Genomic DNA, 14,677 nt, shown 5'->3' on the forward strand with positions numbered 1-14,677 from the left:
TGGTGTGCAGCTCTCTACGGCTCACTCTGCCAGTAATCTGGGCGTGATTCCAGATGCTTCTCTCACAATGGAAGCCCAGGTCACAAAGGTAGTGTAAGATTTTACCATCTCCACGAACCCAAGCTATTAGCACCCTATCAGGCCCCGGAACACTTAGCCACAGTGATCCATGCAACGGATTTCTGTAACTTGCTCTATGCAGGCAGGCCCTTAGTCTTGATCGGGAAACTATAATTGGTCCAAAACGCAGCGGCCAGGATCCTCACAACAACACCGTGGAGGTCCCACATCCGGCCCATTCTCCATCAGCTGCAGTGGTTGCCAGTTGAATCCCAGATCAAGCCAAAGGATCTGGTAACTATCTTCAAGGCCATACGTGGTCAGGGTCCAGTGTACCTGAGGGATCGCCTCCCTGCCTATGCCTCTCAAAGAGCTCTCCACTCCGCTACCACCAACCGGCTAATGGTCCCTGGCCCTAAAGAAGCCCTCCTGGCCTCGATCAGGGCCAGAGCATTCTCTATCCTGGCCCCCACCGGGTGGAATAAGCTTCCGGAGGAGATCAGGGCACTGACAGAGCTAAAATAGTTCCACGGGGCCTACAAAAAGGAGCTCTTCTGCCAGGCATTTGGTTGAGGCCAGGCCAACCAACAACATCTGAAGGGCCCCTGCTCCCTCCCTCCCTCCCAGAACTCCATCAGTGCACTCTGGACTTGTTTGCACTATTGCACTGTTTGCACTGTTACAATTATCAGTTATCAATCAATATCAATGTTACGGTTATTTATATGTTATGAATTGTTTCATTTATTGTTTATACGTTTTATGTAAACTACCCTAAGCCTCCGGGGAGGTCGGAAGGAAGGTAGGTAAGGCAGGCAGGCAGGCAGGCAGGCAAGTCACTAAGTAACTAAGTAACTAAGTAACTAAATAAATAAAAGATAAGGTTAATCTGACAGGACGTGTTCTTGAGAAAGCCATGCTGACTCTTAGTAATTACAGCCATATACTCTAGCTATTCAAGGACCACCTGTTTGATTTGTTATAAAATTTTGCCAGCTATAGACGCCAAGCTGATGGGTCGGTAGTTACCAGAGCCTCCTTTTTCTCCTTCTTAAACATGGGGATAACATTTTCCTGCCTCTAATCTTCTGGCACTTCACGGGTTCTCCAAGAATTGTCAAAAATTATAGACAGTGGCTCAGAAATTACATCACCATGTTCTGGAACTATCCTTGGATGCAATTCATCTGGCCCAGTGGATCTGGTTTTAGTTAAAAGAAACTAGGTGTTTATGGACTACACCAACAGTGATCCTAGGCAACAACTTCCCTCCCTCATCACGTGAATTAATTCTGCCATGTTGGGCATGATTCCCCTTGTATGAGAAGACTGAGGAGAAGTGGGAATGGAGCAAGTCAAGCTCTCTCTGCATCACCTCTTACAATGTCACTTTCTCATTCCCGTAATGGTCCTATCATGTCCCTATTCTTTTTCTTACTTTGAATGTCACTAAGGAACCCTTTTTCTTGTTTTTACCATTTCTTGCTATCCTAAGCTTGTACTGAGATTTGGCTTTTCTAACACTCTCCCTAGAAGCATTGGCTATTTGTTCCTCCTTGGTTATATTATTCCTCCTTGGTTATAATGTCCTCCTTCCATTTCCTAAATGAGTCTTTATTATTCAGTTCTTTTGAAACCTGTTTATGGAGCCATCCTGGTTTCTTCAGGTTCCTCCCAATATTCCTTTTCAAGGGAATAGTCTGCAATTGTGTACTCAGTATTTCACTTCTGAGAAACCAACCTTCTTGGACTTCCATCTCCTTAAGTGTTTCTGAACACGGGATTCTACCCAACATAACTTTAAATTTATTAAAATTCACTCTCCTGAAGTCCAGCCTGTATGTGTGACTATATACAGCTTTCCTCTTCCCCAAGATCACAAAGTCCAAAACCACTGCTACCAAGCGTACCCACAACTCTTACCTCGTCAACCAGTTCTTCCCTATTGGTAAGAATCAAGTCTAAAATAGCAGAACCCCTGGTTGCCCCTTCCACTTTCTGGGAAATGAAGTTGTCAGCAAGACAAGAATTTATTGGACTTTTCATTTTTAGCAGAGTTGGCCTTCCAACAGATATCTGGATAATTGAAATCTCCCATGACATCTAGATCCTGCCTCTCAGATAACTTTGTAATCTAGGAACATCTCATCCAAGCCTGACCTGGAGGTCTACAGCAGACCCCCACCATAATACCACTATTTCCTACTCCTTTTATTTTTTTCCCAAAGACTCTCAGCTGAACTCTCATGCTCAGACAAATATTTCCTCACAAGTATATGTATTCTTAACATAGTACTACTCCTTCCCCTTTCTTTATTTGTCTGTCCTTTTTAAATAAATTGTACCCCTCAATCCTATTATTCCAGTTGTGAGAGTTATCCCACCAGGTTTCTGTAATGCCTATTAGATCACAGTCCCCTTCCTTTACTAGGACTCCTAGTTCTTCCTGTTTGTTTCCCATACTCTGTACATTAGTGTAGAGACATCGTAATCCTTCATACGAGTATCCCAGGCTTTTAATATTTGAACTTTCCTGTAAGTTAACAACTCCCTGCATATGTGCCATTCTCTTTAAATCTGCAGTCTACCCATCTACAGTTATCTTCATCGAACTAGGCTTTGAATGTATATCTCTTTCCGCCACTGGACTTAGTTTAAAGCCCTCCTCACCAGGTCTTAAAGAGCCTTCACAAAGACCTTTCTTCCCACATTCTCCCAATAGAAGAGCCTCATCACAGTAGTGTCATCCATGGTCAAAAAAACAAACAAAACTTTCCTGATAACACCAATGACATAGACAGTGAATTATCTGCATTGTTTTTCTCTCCCTTCCTAAGCCTTGGCCATTAACAGGAAGAACTGATGAAAATACAACCTGCACTCCCATGTCCATCCCTCCCTCCCCCCCCCCCCAAGGCCACGTAGTCCCGTTTCTTATGATCCACTCTGCACCGGGCAGCATCATTTGTCCCCGTGGGAATGAGCACGAAGGGACATCTGTCCTTGCGCTTTACAAGTCTTTCCACCCTTTCTGTGACATCCTTAATTCTTGCGCCAGGTAGACAGCATACCTATCGAGATAACAAGTCTGGACAACATACTTTGGCTTCTCCTCCTCTCTATAGAGAATCCCCAATTACCAGCACACATCTCTTAGTCCTAATACACGAGGCATCAGATGCGGTAGTCCTCTTATCCATAGGGGCCTGTGAAACATCTTCTGAGCTTCAGGGGTGTTGGGGGAATAGCCCTTATTCCTGTGGTCCAGAGTCAGGAGCCTGAGCTTTGGATGAGTTGGGGGAATAGCTCTTTTTGGTTCCGAGAGCTGATGAGATCAAGCTAGCCTGGGCCATCCAGGTCAGGGTGTATTTAACTCCACCAGGGCTAAACTTTTTGATCTATCCTAGGCATCTTATGCAAAGTTTCAGCTGATGTTAATCAACCCTATAATCCTTTGCAGATACTTTCAACTGTAAATTCTGCACAAAGGAACACTCCATTCGGGTAATCAACACAAAAGATGCAAATTAAGCCTATTTGCTCAGATTTTTAGGATTTTATTCTAGTGTTACTGGTCATCAGCAAGAACATTAAGGTTCGCCCAACACAGTCCTTGCACCCCCCTCTAATTACATAAGGCAGATTTAGCATTGCATGCTCATCAATCCTAACTGGTGCTCCTTGCTTTCCATAGTGCAACAGCCACCGGCATTTAATCAAAGCCTTCATTTACCAGTTCATTTGTCTTTGTAAATTTTTTTAATATACTTTTCATAGAGGGGATCTTTTGGACGGAAGGTTTGGTGTTTTTCTACACACATACTCTATAAACGGTGTCACTGAAAAATTACTCAGGAATTACAGCTAGGTTTTTCTTTGCATATCCTAAAGCACCATCTGCAACTCACTGATTAAAGTATGACTTTTTAAAGAAAAGCTCTATTTTCACTGTAGAAAAGACAGTATCAGGGATTTCCCATTATTTGCCTGCAGCTAGCACCAGTGTATAAGGGGAAATGAGTTAGGCGCAAGTGGTTGCTATTGGCAACCATCTTCCCTCCTCCCCCCCCCCCAGCCCTCAAGCAGAATCTAAGGGTAGCATCCAAACCCCAAGCAGAGGTCCTAGAGAGTCCATTTTGAAGATGGCAACGGAGGAGAGAGAAGACCGGTCCTCCCGCCGCAGAGTCCCCCTTGCCCCCACGCAGCCCCCACGTTCTGAGACAAAGCCACGCTCAAGGCAATTCCATCTGCCTGCCCTTTACAGCAACTCAGAAATCCCTGCGGAGAAGGAAACAGCGCGGCGCTGTGCGCAAGGCAGCTCCGGAGCGGCCGGCCCCCACTCAGCCTCCCCTTGCGGCAGAAGGGATGACATCATTGTTTTGCAGAGCTGGAGAATAGGCTCCCCCCAAGCGGCCAGCCAGGCGGAGTTGCTCTCCTGCCTCCCCCCTTGCAAAAGCCATCCTCTCCATGCTCCTCTTCACCCACTCCCCTCTTGGCACACTCACAAAGGTCGCAATAACCCACCCCACAAATTTCTCTCTGCCAACCTAAACAAAGCACCGGGGCAGCCTCCCTCCCTCCCCCCTCCCGTCAGCTCAAGCAAGAGACTCGCAAATGGCACAGTCACATGGAGACACAAGGATCTGGAAAGATGACGGGATCTGGGAGGGGGGCCTAGGAGCAGATAGCAAAGCCCACCAGGTTTCACTGGGGCTGCCCCCTTCCTCATAACATTGGCCTTCCTTCCAAAGGGGGAGGGGGAGGCAAACGCCACAGAGCACTGAGTCGCGCTTACCAGATGTGCATCAGGAGTGGGGGTGGCAACTCCCTCTGCTATTCAGCCCAGCCAGTTGCTTCCCTCACTTGGTGCCTTGCCTGTGAAGTCGGGGAGCACGACGGTGACATCAGCGACAGCGAGGGCACACCCTTTTTTAACTCCCCCAAGCATTTTGCCTGCGCCCGCCTTCAGCCTGCGTAGCCAGCCCACTCTGCCGAGAAGACGCACCCCGGGAGAAACAAGCCCTGCCAATGCCCGGCTTACCTTCAGTTACTCCCGTACCTTCTCTTCGTGGAGCAGCCTGGCATGATCCCGCCAGACGCACCTTCCTCTACGCACAGACCAGAATCATCTGATCCATGACTGGCTGCCCTTCCTTCACATGCTGACAACGCTCTTAATCCCTGAACTGCGCCTCGAGGAAAGAACCTCACAACGTCCTGCCGACTTCCAGCAGGGTTCCCCCCAATGTTTCCAGCAGCCACAAAGGGAACTGTCTAGAGACCATTTAAGCATTTAACTGCCCTCATCCACACCTAGGAGGATTCTGTGCCCACCAGAAAAAGAACGGGTGAGCCTCCACAGCCCCGAAAGCTAGAAGAATTCTCCACAACCCCTAACTCTTGCACAAGTACCACTGGCCTTCTTTCCGTCCACTCCCACAATTATTTTGCTTTCTCCTCCCAGTCACGGGGATCCCTGTGGGGACAGCCAGATAAGTCTTTAATGAGATTAAAAGCTACTGCAAGCTACCAGGACAGCTTGTCTTGGAGATGACATGCAACCCACTTCATAACACACCTGCTCCTGTGCTTCTTTTATTATTCCTCAAGGAGGAATCTGCACCAAACCATCCAATACAACTTTTCATTACCAGGTGATCCAAGGTTCAGGAACCCCTCAGCATTCCCAAAAAACAGGATAAGAATGGAAAAAGCAGAAGACGTCCCTTCCCACTCTAGGATTCCATGACAGACTGGGCCATAGAATCACAGAATAACAGAGTTGGAGGGACCTCCTGGGTCATCTAGTCTAGCAATCCCCAACCTGTGGGCCGCGGACCACGTGAGGTCCTTCGACTAATTGGCGGTGGGCCGCGAAGGACGCCTTCTCCCCCCCCCGGCCGTTTACTTCACCCCCCCGGCCCTTTACAACACACTTTGGGTGTCATGGTCTCCCATCCCTCCCAGATGGGACTATCTCGTTGCAGAGAAACAAGCTCAGGGTTCCCATTGATTTGTCATTGACATGAGTTAAAATTTCCATGAAAATAAAATGTTCCTTATGTTCATTGTTGTGGCGTGTCTGTATCTTATTTTAAAGGGATGTTTAAACATTACCATAGCGATCAGAGAGCGTTAGGGCAGTGGTTGAGAGTAGAGGAGTAAACTACCCCACCCCCACCGGGCCTCAGTAAAAGGCGTTGAGTGGTCCCCGGTGATAAAAAGGTTGGGGACCACTGCTCTAACCAATTCCCTATCCACCTGACTATCTGAAAATCCAGATTGCAGTCCTTCAACTTATCCATCAGAACATCATGGGGAACCTTGTCAAAAGCTTTACTAAAATCCAAGTAAATGACATCAACCGAATTTCCACGATCCAGCAAACCTGTCACTTGGTCAAAAAAGGAAACCAGGGCGGTCTGGCAGGACCTGTTGGAGACAAATCCATGCTGACTTCCTTGGATCACCAAATTGTCCTCCAGATGTTTGCAGATCGCTCCTTTGAATACCTGCTCCATTATCTTCCCCACAACAGAGGTCAGACTCACTTCCCCGAGTCATCCTTCCTCCCTTTTTTGAAGATCGGAATAACGTTTGCTCTCTTCCAGTCCTCTGAGGCAAAAGTGACGCGCATGCACAATTTTAGCCGTGCATGGCTTCGCGGCACGGCCCTGATTCCCTCTCCCCGCCCTTCCGCAGTAAGAGGCTTCCCGCGCTGCAAGCTTGCGGCCTGATAAGTTTTTTACTGCGGGGGGGCGGGGAGAGGGAGCTGCGGCCCGGCACCATGGCCTTCGCGGCCCGGCACCGGGCTGCGGCCCGCAGCTTGGGGACCACTGGGTTAGAGAACCGCACTCAAAGAGTTGTTGTCAATGGTGTTTCATCAGACTGGAGAGGTGAGTAGCGGGGTACCTCAGGGCTCAGCCCGGTACTTTTTAACATATTTATTAATGATCTAGATGAGGGGGTGGAGGGACTACTCATCAAGTTTGCAGATGACACCAAATTGGTAGGACTGGCAAATACTCCGGAAGATAGAGACAGAGTTCAACGAGATCTGAGCACAATGGAAAAATGGGCAAATGAGAACAAGATGCAATTTAATAAATATAAGTGTAAAGTTCTGCATCTGGGTCAGAAAAATGAAAAGCATGCCTACTGGATGGGGGATACGCTTCTAGGTAACACTGTGTGTAAACGAGACCTTGGGGTACTTGTGGATTGTAAACAAAACATGAGCAGGCAGTGTGATGCAGCGGTAAAAAAGGCGAATGCCATTTTGGGCTGTATCAACAGGGGCATCACATCAAAATCACAAGATGTCATAGTCCCATTGTATACTGCACTGGTCAGACCACACTTGGAGTACTGTGTGCAGTTCTGGAGGCCTCACTTCAAGAAGGACGTCGATAAAATTGAAAGGGTACAGAGGAGAGCGACGAAGATGATCTGGGGCCAAGGGACCAAGCCCTATGAAGATAGGTTAAGGGACTTGGGAATGTTCAGCCTGGAGAAAAGGAGGTTGAGAGGGGACATGATAGCCCTCTTTAAGTATTTGAAAGGTTGTCACTTGGAAGAGGGCAGGATGCGGTTTCTGTTGGCTGCAGAGGAGAGGACACGCAGTAATGGGTTTAAACTTCAAGTACAACAATATAGGCTAGATATCAGGAAAAACATTTTCACAGTCAGAGTAGTTCAGCAGTGGAATAGGCTGCCTAAGGAGGTGGTGAGCTCCCCCTCACTGGCAGTCTTCAAGCAAAGGTTGGATACATACTTTTCTTGGATGCTTTAGGATGTTTAGGGCTGATCCTGCGTTGAGCAGGGGGTTGGACTAGATGGCCTGTATGGCCCCCTCCAACTCTATGATTCTATGATTCTATGATTCTAAGCAGCGAAACGTCCAGAAGAAGTTCCTGACAGTAAGAGCAGTTCCTCAGTTGGAGATTCCGCTGGAAGTGGTGGGTTCTCCTCTTTGGAAGTTTGTATGCAGAGGCTAGATAGTAATCTGCCAGAAATTTCGGTTTAATGAAAGTCAGATTTTTAGTGGGTGGACCGGAAGTTATGTGCCAGTGTTTGTCTCTTGTGGCCCTTCCTTGCATACCTAGGGAATTGCTGATAGCCTCTGTGGAATGGTAGGAGAATTTCCACCTGGCCTAGCTGGATTCTGGAGATTTTTGGTAGGGTGGGGGATCACTTGGGCATCTAATTGGTATCACTATGGGTGGGCAGGTAGTTGTGATTTACTGCATTGTTTGGACTAGATGAGTGGTCCCCAACCGGCGGGCCGCGGCCCGGTGCCGGGCTGTGAAGTCCATGGCGCCGGGCCGCAGCTCCCTCTCCCCACTCCCCACATGCGCCATGCGTGGCCAAAATCGCGCATGCATGACACTTTCGCCCATGTTTGCATGCGAAAAAGCGCAGTGCATGCGCACTTTTGGCCGCGCATACGCGGGCGCGGGCGCGGGCGCGCATGCACGATGCACGGCACGGCCTGCGCAATGCGCGATGCGTGGGTGGGGCAGTTGCCCTGCCAGTCCCCAGCCTCAGAAAGGTTGGGGACCACTGGACTAGATGACCTCCAAGATGACCAATGATTCTAACTGGAAAACTCTGCTGTCTTGCTTTGGGAATACGCTGTCAACCCACTGTGCAGAGCAATACACAGAGCTCTCTACCAACTGATACCTGCTATTTTTCATAGTTATCTGTGAGGAGGAATTTTTAATTTGCTTTTCCCCCCATTTCCCAGACAATTTGCTCTATGGGTGAGGTAGAAATTGTTTATACTGGATGAAAAGCAGACAGCAGAAAGGGAGAAGAAGACCTGTAGGAATGTTCCTAGGCTTCTTTTATTACTGATCAGGAACCAACTGGAGGAGTGCTGGAAGCAAGCACGCAGTTTATAATGTAGATGGGGGACTCTTCACTCAGACAAAATCCTAGATTGCCAAAGATTGTTTCCATCCATGATGATAATGACGTTACCGGTTCAGTCGTATCCGACCCTTGGCAATTCTATAGGGAAGACTTCGCCATGCGCCCCTTGCTGTCTCAAGAGGTCTGCTGCCTGCCTGGCACAGTTAGAGCGGTTTCTCAGTAGAACAAGCTTCCTCGGGAGGTGGTGGGTTCTTTGGAAATCTTTAAGCAGAGGCTGGAGAGCCATCTGACGGAGAGGCTGATTCTGGGAAGGTTCAAAGGGGTGGCAGGTGACAGTGGGTGAGCAAGAGGGATGTGAGTGTCTTGCATAGAGCAGGGGGTTGGACTAGATGACCCAGGAGGTCCCTTCCAACTCTATTACTCTTTGATTAGGGGCAAAGGCCGTTGTATCCAAGAATACAACGGGCGCTAGAGCTTGGCAGTGGGAAGAGGAAGGGGAGGAGTTGTCCAGTCTGTAAGGGCATGGGGTTGAATGTGTGTGTTGTGTGGGAGGTTGTGGTGGCATGGTGGCAAATGAGGGCATGGGTGTGGAGATATGGGTGTCAAGAACCTGTGGTGTGGAATGTTTGTTGAATGTGGAAGAGGACTGACCTTTAGGAATTGTGGCATAGTGGTTACAGATGAACTTTCCAAAGCTATGTCTTCAGATATGTGAAGGGAAAATCAGACTGGAGACTCTTAGGAGAAGATTACATGGCAACCAATTCCCCCCAGTTCTGCGTCATTTCCCTTCTTGTGTGAATTAGGCCACATTCACCGAAATGCCCCTCTGCCCTAATACACACGGAGTACTCACAGTACACAGGTCTCCACCCTGTTCCTCCTTCTCCATTTTTTCACTATTGACAAAATGTTATGTGCCCGCATGCTTCTTTCATGGTTGCTCCTTAGAAGAAGAACGGATTTTTGTACCGTATTGTTTACTACCCAAGGGAGTCTCAAAGCTGTTTACAAACACCTTTTCCCTTCGTCTCCCCACAATAGTCAACCTGTGAGGGATGTGGGGCTGTGAGAGATCTGAGAGAACTGGGAATGGGCCGCAGTGACCCAACAGGCCTCAGGTGTCTCAAAGCATTTTGCAATTGTCTTCCCTTCCTCTCCCCATAGCAGACTCCCCATGAGGGAGGTGGGGCAGAGAGCCTCACATGGAAGGTGGCAACCATAAGAGGAAGACTCTCTGTGCACAGCAGTCTTGACCTTAGTAGGGTTTTTTATAATGTTTTATTTGACAGGCCAAGGTTGGAATAAGTCAAGTCAGTTCCCATGTCTCTCCAGCCATTTAGTTGTTCACTATTTACAGTTTCAGGCTTATTTATTTAGATCTTCCTGCACTTTCCAGACTCACAGGACTGATGCTGGTCTGCCTGTCTGTGCCCCAGAATACAAACAGTTGCTGGTAAGGGCTGGCCATAACCCATAGCCCAGGAGGGACACTCCTGCACCACTCCCTACCAACCGCAGGCAAAAATGGCTCCTTTGAAGGCTGGACTCTGAGGCATTGTACAATTTTGAAGTCCCACCTCCAAACCTCCAGGAATATTTCCAATCCGGGGGTAGCCAACCTCCAGGTGGGGCCTGGAGAGCTCCTGGAATTACAGTTCATCTGCAAATTATAAAGATCAGTTTCCCAAGCAGAAAGGGCTACTTTGGACAGGGTTGTGGTAGAGATGAAACATTTAAGCCCTCCCACACAGGTTGTTGTTCAATTTAAAAGGGTTGTTGTGCAGATGAAACAGGAGACAAAAGAAACTGCAACAGCATCCAGTTTCATCTGCAGAATAATGCTGTGCAGTAGGCCTCGAATTTGCAGAGAGTTGCAAAGAAAGACACATGGCTTGGCTATGTCTAACCCCCGGCCAGAGCAGTATTTTAAGTGAAAAGGGACTTTTCTGTGGCCTCCCTGTCAGCCAACTGTTTGGCCAAAGGGGAAAGTCCCCCCCCCTCCCTCAAAAGGAAGGCCCTCAGACTCCCCTGCGTTGCTCTTGGAAAGGCCTCCCTCCCCTCAGTTGGGGCCTGTCAGAGGCTCCTTCCCAGCAGGCCTGAAGGGGGGGGGGGACCTTCTGCCAGCTCTGTCAGGGCTCTGAGGCAATTTCAGTTAGACATGAGAGTTAGAACAGCCTTGGGGTGAAAAGGGCTGGCACAGCCTGTCCAAGCCTCTATTCTCATCCCCCTTGGCAGCCCTGCTGACCTCCTCTCCCTGCGGTGGTCAGGGGCAGATTGGCAGCCATGTCTCCTGATTGCTTTAGTCTGTCCTGGTAAGGGTCAATCCAGGAGTTTTGATCCCGGACTCTGCCCACTCCAACCCTTTTTACTGTTTTATTTATAGGAACAGATTCTATGATTTTCTATGATTCTAAACCCTGGGTCCTACAGAAGGCACAGATACCAGGCACAGGACACTCCCCTTTTCATGGTGTACTCTAAGACCCTAAGCCAGCTGGGGTGCTCCCTGCCCGTTGTGAGGGTGTTCTTTCTCTTTCCTTGTGTTCCCTTCCATCAGCATAACTGCTGTAGCATCACCTGCCCCTGCCCGTCATCCATCACAGATGGATTACAAAGCGATGTGTGGGGATTGTTAGATGTGTGGTGCATCTAACTGAAAAAACAAGTATCGGATTATTATTTATTGTACGGCAATCTCCATTAATTGACTGAGTGGAAAACAACTGATACAGTAAAATTAGAAAAATTATAATAAAATCCAAGATGGTAGATGATATATTTTTAAACCATTGATATGCTGTTTTATCCCGGGGTTTATAGCACCTCACAAGATTGCATTTTATTAGTAGGTTAGTTTAGTGTATTCTGTATGGTCCCCAACCTTTTTATCACCGGGGACCGGTCAACGCTTGACAATTTTACTGAGGCCCTGAGGGTTAGTCTTTTGCTGAGGGACATCGCCTGAGCCCCTGCTCCGCTTGCTTTCCCGCCAGCACCCCTGACTTCCCGCCCCTCGCTGGGGGGCACTGCCAGCAGCAGCTGCACAGTGTCACGCTGAGGAGGAGCCTGCTGGAAAGCACCAAAGGTGAGCCGGCAGCAGAGTGGCAGGGCCGCCCATGAGGCAGCAGCTGGGGAGGAGGACAAGGAGGAGCCGCGGCCCGGTACCAGCTGATCCACAAACCAGTACCGATCCCCGGACCGGGGGTTGTAGACCACTGCTGTGTAGCACAGAATAAAATTGCCAAACAAATATTACATAGTAGAAAATTCGGAATAAAATTTAATACAAACATTCTGCTGTAGAATATAGCATTCTAGCAGAAAATAGGCTTAACAGTTTAAAAGTTTTATAGCCAGAAAATAGGTTAAAACAATGTTAAAATTAAACAGCATATAAACCAGATAAAGGACCCTTCTATAAGTCACCTTCTATAGATCATTAACAAAGCACTTCGAACACTGTATACATGGGAGCAACACGTGGCAACTCAGTTGACGGTTTCCTTTTCCATAGAAGAATTTTTTCTTCCTCTTTACAGCAGTGAATGTTTTCAAGGAGAGGTAGAATTAGCTTAGTGTTGGCAGCTCAGGAGAGGGGGCACCTGGGGTCACATGGGCAAGGGATCTCCCTCCCCGAAGCATTTTATTAGTGGTCCTCTGGTGCCCCTATTCTTTTTCTTGCTTGAAATATAACTCAAGAAGCCTTTTTTGTTATGTTTAGCATTTCTTGCTAGCCTAAGCTCATATTGAGCTTTAGCTTTTCTAACACCCCCCTAAAATTATTGGTTATCTGTTTGGTAATAAGAAGGACTCCCAACTCATTCAGTCTTTCTGACCACGGGACTCTACGCAATATACCTTTAAGTCTGAGAAAATCAGCTTTCCTGAAGTCCAGTCTGTACGTACGACTATGTAAAGGTTTTCTCTTTCCCACGACTGAGAATTCCTAAATCACATGGTCACTGCTACAAATTGTGCCCACTACTTCCACCTCATCTACCAGTTCTTCCCTATTAATGAGAATCAAGTCTAAAATAGCAGAGCCCCTGGTTCCCCTCTCTACCTTCTGGGAAATGAAGCTGTCGGCAAGACAAGTTAAGAATTTAACGCATTTTGCATTTTTAGCAGAATAAAACCAGAGTCCAGTAACACCTTTAAGACCAACCAAAATTTATTCAGGGCATGAGCTTTTGAGTGCAAGCACTCTTTGTCAGACTCTGATCTTCTTACATGACAGGGAATATATAGCAAAAATCAATTCTGCTACATCAGTAGACTGTCACAACCAAATACAGTAGATTTTTGCTATATATTCCATGTCATGTAAGAAGATCATAGCCTGACGAAGAGTGCTTGCTCAGGCCCTGAATATATCTTGGTTGGTCTTAAAGGTGCTACTTCAGACTAACACGATTGGTTCTGGCCTCTGCCACACACTGATGAAGTGCAAGGGAGGCTCTATTGTAAAAAAAACTTATAAGCTCTCTCCTCAGTTTTAGAGAACCATCTGTAAGAGGTAATGTGCTCGGCCAAGGCAGGAGAGGACTGTGTCTCAAAGCAGTTTGGGCTTGTTAACTGTAAGATTAGGGGGAAATGGTCACTCTCCGTGTGTTCGCCAATTTGAAAGTTGATGATGTTCCCACTAAGTATAGAGGGGGTGATAATATAATTGATGACACTTGCTCCACGCCTGGATCTGAACATGAACTCACCTGGCTTATCTCCCGTGAGGCATCAATTTAATAGTAATCAATTGGGGGAAGACAAGAGTTCAGTCATATAATATGTTTAGCTCTTTGTCTTTGGAAACATGGGTAAAAGAGACGGTATCAGAATAGACTTCATCCGGATTTAAACCAATATAGTTAGGCAGGGCTATATTGTTTGCACCTAGTCTTGTGTTGAAAACATCAACCATAATTGAGAATGCCATGGGAAGTTTTTGTTCAAGGGGTGTTAAGTATTTTGTTAATTGGGTCCAGTTGCCCTCAGGTTGGGATGGCTTCTCTGTGGGAGGCATGTAAACACTTACCAAAATTAAAGAATCTTTTATTGCCTCAAGGTGAGTTGCTTGAGCAAGTGGAGCACAACTATCTAAACTTGTGGGAGATGAAAGTGCAGATACCGGCTTTGGGTGTCCTTCTTTATTTGGTCTATGAGCTGGAATTGGAAAGGCCACATTGCCGGGAAGGGAAATGTCTTCTTGGAGCATGATCACCTTAAAACTTGAAAGAAAGGATCTGAAGTCAGGGTCCGATACATTATGTTTCCGGCCAGATATATTCTAGAATATTAAATTTAAGGTAGACTTGCTAGAGGAAGATTTCAGTCAATCTCCTTCCACTACTTGGTCTAAGATTAAATGTCGATAATAGAAAATACATATGGACACTAGAATGATTTCTCAAAGAATTTCTCAAGGATGCAGAGGACTGTGAGTTTGGGAGGTCCTCATCATCTGGGGGTTTTTTGGAAAGTGACGTTGACGACTACCGGTCAAAGATAATCCAGGGTAAGTCCTTATGTGATATTTGTTTTGTTTTTATATTGTTTCTACATTCATTTAACAGTTCATCTAAGTGTAAATAGGAAATTGATTTGTGTTTGGTGCTGTTGAAGGTGGGGGACAGGATTTTCACTATCACCTCTAAATTCTGCCTGCCTTTGGATATCTGGGAGTTCCTGACAACAAGAGTTTCTCGAGTAGTTGATATATCATCTGCATTTGTCCCATCCC

The 14,677-nt window shown here is 47.1% G+C and overlaps 1 protein-coding gene across 7 annotated transcripts in view; it reads right to left on the bottom strand.

Annotated features, from left to right (window-relative positions):
• TRIO (trio Rho guanine nucleotide exchange factor) overlaps positions 1–14,677 on the bottom strand; it is a 309,088-nt gene that overhangs the window by 270,609 nt on the left and 23,802 nt on the right. The window contains exon 1 of one of the 7 annotated variants that reach the window (XM_077353341.1): positions 5,102–5,360. The exons of 5 other annotated variants lie outside the window; for them this stretch is intronic. The gene's annotated coding sequence lies outside the window, so the exon portion shown is untranslated. Of the gene's footprint in view, positions 1–4,855; positions 4,983–5,101; positions 5,361–14,677 lie in introns of those variants that run through there. One more of the 7 variants, XM_077353340.1, reaches the window with a different exon arrangement.

The sequence above is a fragment of the Paroedura picta genome, chromosome 9 (assembly GCF_049243985.1).
Source record: "Paroedura picta isolate Pp20150507F chromosome 9, Ppicta_v3.0, whole genome shotgun sequence".
NCBI lineage: Eukaryota > Metazoa > Chordata > Lepidosauria > Squamata > Gekkonidae > Paroedura > Paroedura picta.